Source organism: Lucilia sericata, unplaced genomic scaffold (genome assembly GCF_015586225.1).
Source record: "Lucilia sericata isolate MDLA Ls3-8-SP2 unplaced genomic scaffold, ASM1558622v1 Contig000986F_arrow, whole genome shotgun sequence".
NCBI lineage: Eukaryota > Metazoa > Arthropoda > Insecta > Diptera > Calliphoridae > Lucilia > Lucilia sericata.
Window position 1 is genome coordinate 25827 of NW_023994969.1, and position 8001 is coordinate 33827.

The following is an 8001-nucleotide window of genomic DNA, read 5'->3' on the forward strand; positions in this document are numbered from 1 at the left end:
CGTATTGGACAGTAACACAAAACTCTTCCAGTATCTGGCAACATAAGCATTCCGCCCAAAAAGAACCGAGAACAAATCTAGCCCATTTCAAGTGCCCAGTTCTGCAGTGAAACGTATTCCAGAGATAGCGTTTTGCATAGATCGAAACAAGTAGTAGTCGGGAAGGCCAAGATCTAGACTATAAGGTGGGGGAGATAAATCTTTGCAACCATTTATTATACCCTACACCACATTAGTGGGGAGTGTATACATATTGCGTTTGTGCTGTTGTTTGTAACGTACAATAGTATCCGTCCTTTACCCACCCACCTTAAAGTATACCAATCGGCTTAGAATCATTTTCTGAGTCTGCTTGCCCCCATACAAATGCATCCCCGAATAGGGCTTGTAAACCTTTTGAACATAATTCAATGAAATTTGGCGCATAACCATCTATTGTACCAGATATGAAGCCTATTGAAAATGGTTAACATCGGTTCATTATTTTAGATAGCCTCCATACAACTGAACCCCCCTAAACCAAGTTCTATACTAGCCTGGAAGACCCTGATGAATTTTATAATGATATAGCCTCATTTGATCCTAGCTCCTATACAAAGCCCCTTCAAAATATGACTTAAATGTTCACCATTTTAGTCGGTCTAGCCCTAGTATAATTCCTTACTTGTTTTTCAATAGCTTTGAACTGATCTTGCATTTTAACGTGTCATAATGGAATATTCATATCTGGCCGCATATTTTGGTCATTTTTCTGCCAATGCTCACTTGAAACAGAGTAGTTGCAGTTATTACAGCATAACTGTGATATTTCGGCCACAATTTATCAGCTCATAATAGATAGTACCCGTTTTGGTCCGCTTTAATATAGAGCATCGTACACAGCTCTGGATATTTGGCTTTGGTGTCTATTCATCTGATTGGCCGTAGTAATGGATCCATTTTTCATTGCAAGTAATGTTTCTGAGCGCAAATTATATTCTTTTATAACGTTCAAGCTATATTCCTGTAAAATCCTCTTTCAAGGTCAGGAATCCATCCTACTTTTGGATGAATTCTGATGATCGCCAACATTTTGATTGTAGCTGTTTGAATAAGTCATATAATTATGCAAAATCTTGTTAAGTTCTGCAACAATCTCCATTGACTAATACATATCTCCAATTCTTGATGTTCAAACATTTTAGGCTGGCTAGGGATCTCTTTGTCTTCCGTGCCAAGACTGAACCTCACAAACCATGTCTCACACATGGAAATCCAACAAACCATAAGTTTCAGTGAGCCAATGCACTTCGGCGGAACTTTTTTTTTTAATCAAAATAGTAAATAAAACTTCAAGCATAGCTAATTCCATATTTTCGAAGAAAACGATATTCAATAATGAATTGAGAATAAATGACAGATACGTACTCATCAAAGACTAAAGATGAGAATATCGTGGTTTTGAGTTATTTGTCTAATACGTGCAATAAAGAGAAGGGAGCTTGAGGAAGTTTACTTGACTAAAACAAAAACGTTCGATGCATCGAAGGCTTCTATAAAGATATGGGAGAGTGTATTCGATGTCAACTATCAAAAATCATATGTAATGCTGAAGAGCAGTCAAATACATTTTGTAATAAATTGAAAATCCTAATTAAACATCACTTGGGGTTAAAAGAAATTAATTACCTTCAAATAAATTTATATTTGTTTTTAACTGAATATGCAAATATCTCGACAACATCTATTAGTTGTATAATAATTTATGTTTTGTTCATTAAAAACATAAACATTTAACGCCCACGTTAAATTACACAACATTTTTATTAATTTTTTAATTACATGTACTCGAGTATATTCTAATTAAAATAAAATGAAGAAATAATTTAAAAAAAAACATACAAAACAAGAGTAATAAATATTAAAAAACTCAAACAAGAACATTTAATATAACATAAAAGTAAAAGCTGTCTCCGCGTGTTGTATTTAAAAACACATAAACTATTTCTTAGGTTTTCTATAGACTAATGAGTGACAATAATGATTTTCTAGCAACAAGACTTAATTGAATATTTTAACAAATTATGGCATAATAAATAACGCAGAGACAAACGCATATAAAGGTATTAATTAAAAATAATTAAATAATATTTTATTAAATAACTTATTACAGTAATAATAAACTTTAATATTAATTAAAATATATGTTTATATAGAGAGCAAAATGTAATTACATAAATTGAAAACGATTTATGTAGCGCCAGCGGTTTTATTTCACCTTTAAAAAAAATTCCAAGTTTTTTTTTTATTTATTTGGTATTTAGCCCAAAAATTTTTATCAAAATCGTGAGTTGGTGTTTTTTTTTTTTTTGTAACTATGATTACTTTAGTTTAAAGTTCAAAAGTTTAATTAAATAGTTGATTTGTTTGAATTATTGAACAAAAATGCAATATACAAAAAAAAAAAAAACCACCAAAACAAAAGACTTAAGCAACATACTTTATGTTAATAATAAAAATATCAATTTTTGTAATAGAGAGATAAAATTATAAACAAAAACATTATTGTTTATGTTGTTAATAAAGATAAATATTATTTACTGTGTAATTTCTGTTTATCTTTATTATTAAAATTAATTTACCAAAGCATATTTTTTAAGATCATTACATTTATGGTTTATTACTCAGTTTTTATTTTAATTAAATGTATGTTTTGATTGATATCTAAGTTGATTCATTATACTTATAGTTAAATATAATAAAGTGGAAATATTGGGAAATAAATATTTGTTTTGAAATAGTTTTTCTAAAATTTATTGGAAGTTGCTTGTAGCAAAGGCTAATGTTATATTTCAAAATCCGCAATTCACCACTGAATATTTTTTATTTAGCTAGTTAACTTAGTTTAGTTAGTCAGTTAGTTAGTTAGTTAGGTATTCGTGAGTTAGTTGTTATAAGTTAGTTCAGTTAGTTAGTATAGAATTAGTTGAATAGTTAGTTAGTTCGTATTAGTTAAGTAGTTAGTTAGTTAGTTATTAGTTAGTTAGTTAGTTAGTTAGGTTAGTTAGTTAGTTAGTTTAGTTAGTTTAGTTAGTTAGTTAGTTATTAGTTAGTTAGTTAGGTAGTTAGTTAGTTAGTTAGTTAGGTTAGTTAGTTAGTTTTAGTTAGTGTTAGTTAGTTAGTTAGTTAGTTAGTTAGTTAGTTAGTTAGTTAGTTAGTTAGTTAGTTAGTTAGTTAGTTAGTTAGTTAGTGTAGTAGTTAGTTAGTTAGTTAGTTAGTTAGTTAGTTAGTTAGGTTAGTTAGTTAGTTAGTTAGTTAGTAGTTAGTTAGTAGTTAGTTAGTTAGTGTAGTTCGTTAGTTAGTTAGTTAGTAGTTGTTAGTTAGTTAGTTAGTTAGTTAGTTAGTTAGTTAGTAGTTAGTTAGTAGTTCGTTAGTTAGTTAGTTAGTTAGGTAGTTAGTTAGTTAGTTAGTTAGTTAGTTAGTAGTTAGTTAGTTAGTTAAGTAGTTAGTTAGTTAGTTAGTTAGTTAGTTAGTTAGTTAGTTAGTAGTTAGTTAGTTTAGTTAGTTAGTTAGTTAGTTAGTAGTTAGTTAGTTAGTAGTTAGTTAGTTAGTTAGTTAGTTAGTTAGTTAGTTAGTTAGTTAGTTTAGTTCGTTTAGTTCGTTTAGTTAGTTAGTTAGTGTTAGTTAGTTAGTTCAGTTCGTTAGTTAGTTAGTAGTTAGTTAGTAGTTAGTTAGTTAGTTAGTAGTTAGTAGTTAGTTAGTTAGTTAGTTAGTTAGTTAGTAGTTAGTTAGTTAGTTAGTTAGTTAGTTAGTAGTTAGTTAGTTAGTTAGTTAGTTAGTTAGTTAGTTAGTTAGTTAGTTAGTTAGTTAGTAGTTAGTTAGTAGTTAGTTAGTTAGTTAGTTAGTTAGTTAGTTAGTTAGTTAGTTAGTTAGTAGTAGTTAGTTAGTTAGTTAGTTAGTTAGTTAGTTAGTTAGTTAGTTAGTTAGTTAGTTAGTAGTTAGTTAGTTAGTTAGTAGTTAGTTAGTAGTTAGTTAGTTAGTTAGTTAGTTAGTTAGTTAGTTAGTAGTAGTTAGTTAGTTAGTTAGTAGTTAGTTAGTAGTTAGTTAGTTAGTTAGTTAGTTAGTTAGTTAGTTAGTTAGTTAGTAGTTAGTTAGTTAGTAGTTAGTTAGTTAGTTAGTTAGTTAGTTAGTTAGTTAGTTAGTTAGTAGTTAGTTAGTTAGTTAGTTAGTTAGTTCGTTAGTTAGTTAGTTAGTTAGTTAGTAGTTAGTAGTAGTTAGTAGTTAGTTAGTTAGTTAGTTTGTTAGTTAGTTAGTTAGTTAGTAGTTTAGTTAGGTAGTTAGTTAGGTTAGTTAGTTAGTTAGTTAGTTAGTTAGTTAGTAGTTTCATTCTGTGTGCGAGTCTGATATCAGATATTTCTGTAGTGCCCTCTATGCATTTTAGCATTGACCCACACTTTTTTCAAAACCCTTTAGAAACAACCTCTCTATTGTTTTCAAATACATATTTTTAAACAATTCAAGTCATGTGTTTGTATTATTAAAAGCACATAAACTTCCTTCTTTGTTTCTTCCCAAAAAACAAATAATAACACCAACGCAATTGATTGATCGACAGCTGACAAATACCTAATTGAACAACATAATTTTGACTAACCTTATAATACTAACCAATTTCATTGTTTTTAAAATTAAAATAAAAAGTACATATTTACATACTAAACATTTTTAAATAGAATTCATATGTAGTAAAAAATACATCTGTCCATCCATCATAGTTTACCTCTAGGTCATAATCCATTAACAAATTGATATACCTGTATGGTTTAATTAGAACAACATAAACCCAATCACGGATTTAAATATAGAGAAGTTAATTGAAAAAAATCTATACATATTTATTAATCAGTGAGTCATGAAAGTCTTGTAACCATTACAAACTTTGTATACGTCATGTTAAATGTGATCTAATCAATCTTTTAAAAAATCATCTGTAAGAACTTATTATAAGGCTTTAGGGTATATTAATTTACAATTTCCCACAATATTTGTTTAAAAAACTTTTAAGTGAATTTGCTTCCGTTAGAAAATGTGAGGGTTTAGACTTTAGAACACATAAACGATAATGCTTGTTTTCTAAGTCTTTTGTTTTAAACAGGAATTAAACAAACATTAATGGCATAACACGAGAAATAGGAAGGAAGCTTATTTCGAATTGAAACCATTAATATTTAATTTGGATAATCAACGCAGAATCTAAACTACTTTTATCTAAGAAGTAACATAATTATGATATTAATTTCATTTTAATAATTATGATTTATTAAAATCTGTATATGTATGTATATACAAGACTGACCGGGTTAATGAGTGATAGATTTCGTATCGCTAAGAATAAATAGCTAAACGCGGCAATCATGAAATTTGTACTACGTCTAGTCTATAGTCCCTATGTCATAGTCTAGTCTCATAGTCTAGTCTATAGTCTAGTCTAATAGTCTAGTCTATAGTCTAGTCTATAGTCTAGTCCTATAGTCTAAGTCTATAGTCTAGTCTATAGTCTAAGTCCTAGAGTCCTAGTCTATAGTCGAGTCTATAGTCTAGTCTATAGTCTAGTCTATAGTCTAGTCCTTAAGTCTAGTCTATAGTCTAGTCTTATAGTCTAGTCTCTGAGTCTAGTCTATCAAGTCATAGTCTATAGTCTAGGCTATAGTCTAGTCTATAGTCTAGTCTATAGTCTTAGTCTATAGTCTAGTCTATAGTCTAGTCTATAGTCTAGTCTATATCTAGTCTAATAGTCTAGTCTATAGTCCTAGTCTATAGTCCTAGTCTATAGTCTAGTCTATTAGTCTAGGCGATAAGTCGAGTCTATAGTCCTAGTCTAGTCTAGGTCTATAGTCTATAGTCTAGTCTATAGTCTAGTCTATAGTCTAGTCTATAGTCTAGTCTATAGTCTAGTCTATAGTCTAGTCTATAGTCTAGTCTATAGTCTAGTCTATAGTCTAGTCTATAGTCTAGTCTATAGTCTAGTCTATAGTCTAGTCTATAGTCTAGTCTATAGTCTAGTCTATAGTCTAGTCTATAGTCTAGTCTATAGTCTAGTCTATAGTTCTAGTCTATAGTCTAGTCTATAGTCTAGTCTATAGTCTAGTCTATAGTCTAGTCTATAGTCTAGTCTATAGTCTAGTCTATAGTCTAGTCTATAGTCTAGTCTATAGTCTAGTCTATAGTCTAGTCTATAGTCTAGTCTATAGTCTAGTCTATAGTCTAGTCTATAGTCTAGTCTATAGTCTAGTCTAGTCTAGTCTATAGTCTAGTCTACAGTCTAGTCTATAGTCTAGTCTATAGTCTAGTCTATAGTCTAGTCTATAGTCTAGTCTAGTCTAGTCTATAGTCTAGTCTATAGTCTAGTCTATAGTCTAGTCTATAGTCTAGTCTATAGTCTAGTCTATAGTCTAGTCTATAGTCTAGTCTATAGTCTAGTCTATAGTCTAGTCTATAGTCTAGTCTATAGTCTAGTCTATAGTCTAGTCTATAGTCTAGTCTATAGTCTAGTCTATAGTCTAGTCTATAGTCTAGTCTATAGTCTAGTCTATAGTCTAGTCTATAGTCTAGTCTATAGTCTAGTCTATAGTCTAGTCTATAGTCTAGTCTATAGTCTAGTCTATAGTCTAGTCTATAGTCTAGTCTATAGTCTAGTCATAGTCTAGTCTATAGTCTAGTCTATAGTCTAGTCTATAGTCTAGTCTATAGTCTAGTCTATAGTCTAGTCTATAGTCTAGTCTATAGTCTAGTCTATAGTCTAGTCTATAGTCTAGTCTATAGTCTAGTCTATAGTCTAGTCTATAGTCTAGTCTATAGTCTAGTCTATAGTCTAGTCTATAGTCTAGTCTATAGTCTAGTCTATAGTCTAGTCTATAGTCTAGTCTATAGTCTAGTCTATAGTCTAGTCTATAGTCTAGTCTATAGTCTAGTCTATAGTCTAGTCTATAGTCTAGTCTATAGTCTAGTCTATAGTCTAGTCTATAGTCTAGTCTATAGTCTAGTCTATAGTCTAGTCTATAGTCTAGTCTATAGTCTAGTCTATAGTCTAGTCTATAGTCTAGTCTATAGTCTAGTCTATAGTCTAGTCTATAGTCTAGTCTATAGTCTAGTCTATAGTCTAGTCTATAGTCTAGTCTATAGTCTAGTCTATAGTCTAGTCTATAGTCTAGTCTATAGTCTAGTCTATAGTCTAGTCTATAGTCTAGTCTATAGTCTAGTCTATAGTCTAGTCTATAGTCTAGTCTATAGTCTAGTCTATAGTCTAGTCTATAGTCTAGTCTATAGTCTAGTCTATAGTCTAGTCTATAGTCTAGTCTATAGTCTAGTCTATAGTCTAGTCTATAGTCTAGTCTATAGTCTAGTCTATAGTCTAGTCTATAGTCTAGTCTATAGTCTAGTCTATAGTCTAGTCTATAGTCTAGTCTATAGTCTAGTCTATAGTCTAGTCTATAGTCTAGTCTATAGTCGTCTATAGTCTAGTCTATAGTCTAGTCTATAGTCTAGTCTATAGTCTAGTCTATAGTCTAGTCTAGTCTAGTCTATAGTCTAGTCTATAGTCTAGTCTATAGTCTAGTCTATAGTCTAGTCTATAGTCTAGTCTATAGTCTAGTCTATAGTCTAGTCTATAGTCTAGTCTATAGTCTAGTCTATAGTCTAGTCTATAGTCTAGTCTATAGTCTAGTCTAAGTCTAGTCTATAGTCTAGTCTATAGTCTAGTCTATAGTCTATCTATAGTCTAGTCTAGTCTAGTCTATAGTCTAGTCTATAGTCTAGTCTATAGTCTAGTCTATAGTCTAGTCTATAGTCTAGTCTATAGTCTAGTCTATAGTCTAGTCTATAGTCTAGTCTATAGTCTAGTCTATAGTCTAGTCTATAGTCTAGTCTATAGTCTAGTCTATAGTCTAGTCTATAGTCTAGTCTATAGTCTAGTCTATAGTCTAGTCTATAGTCTAGTCTATAGTCTAGTCTATAGTCTAGTCT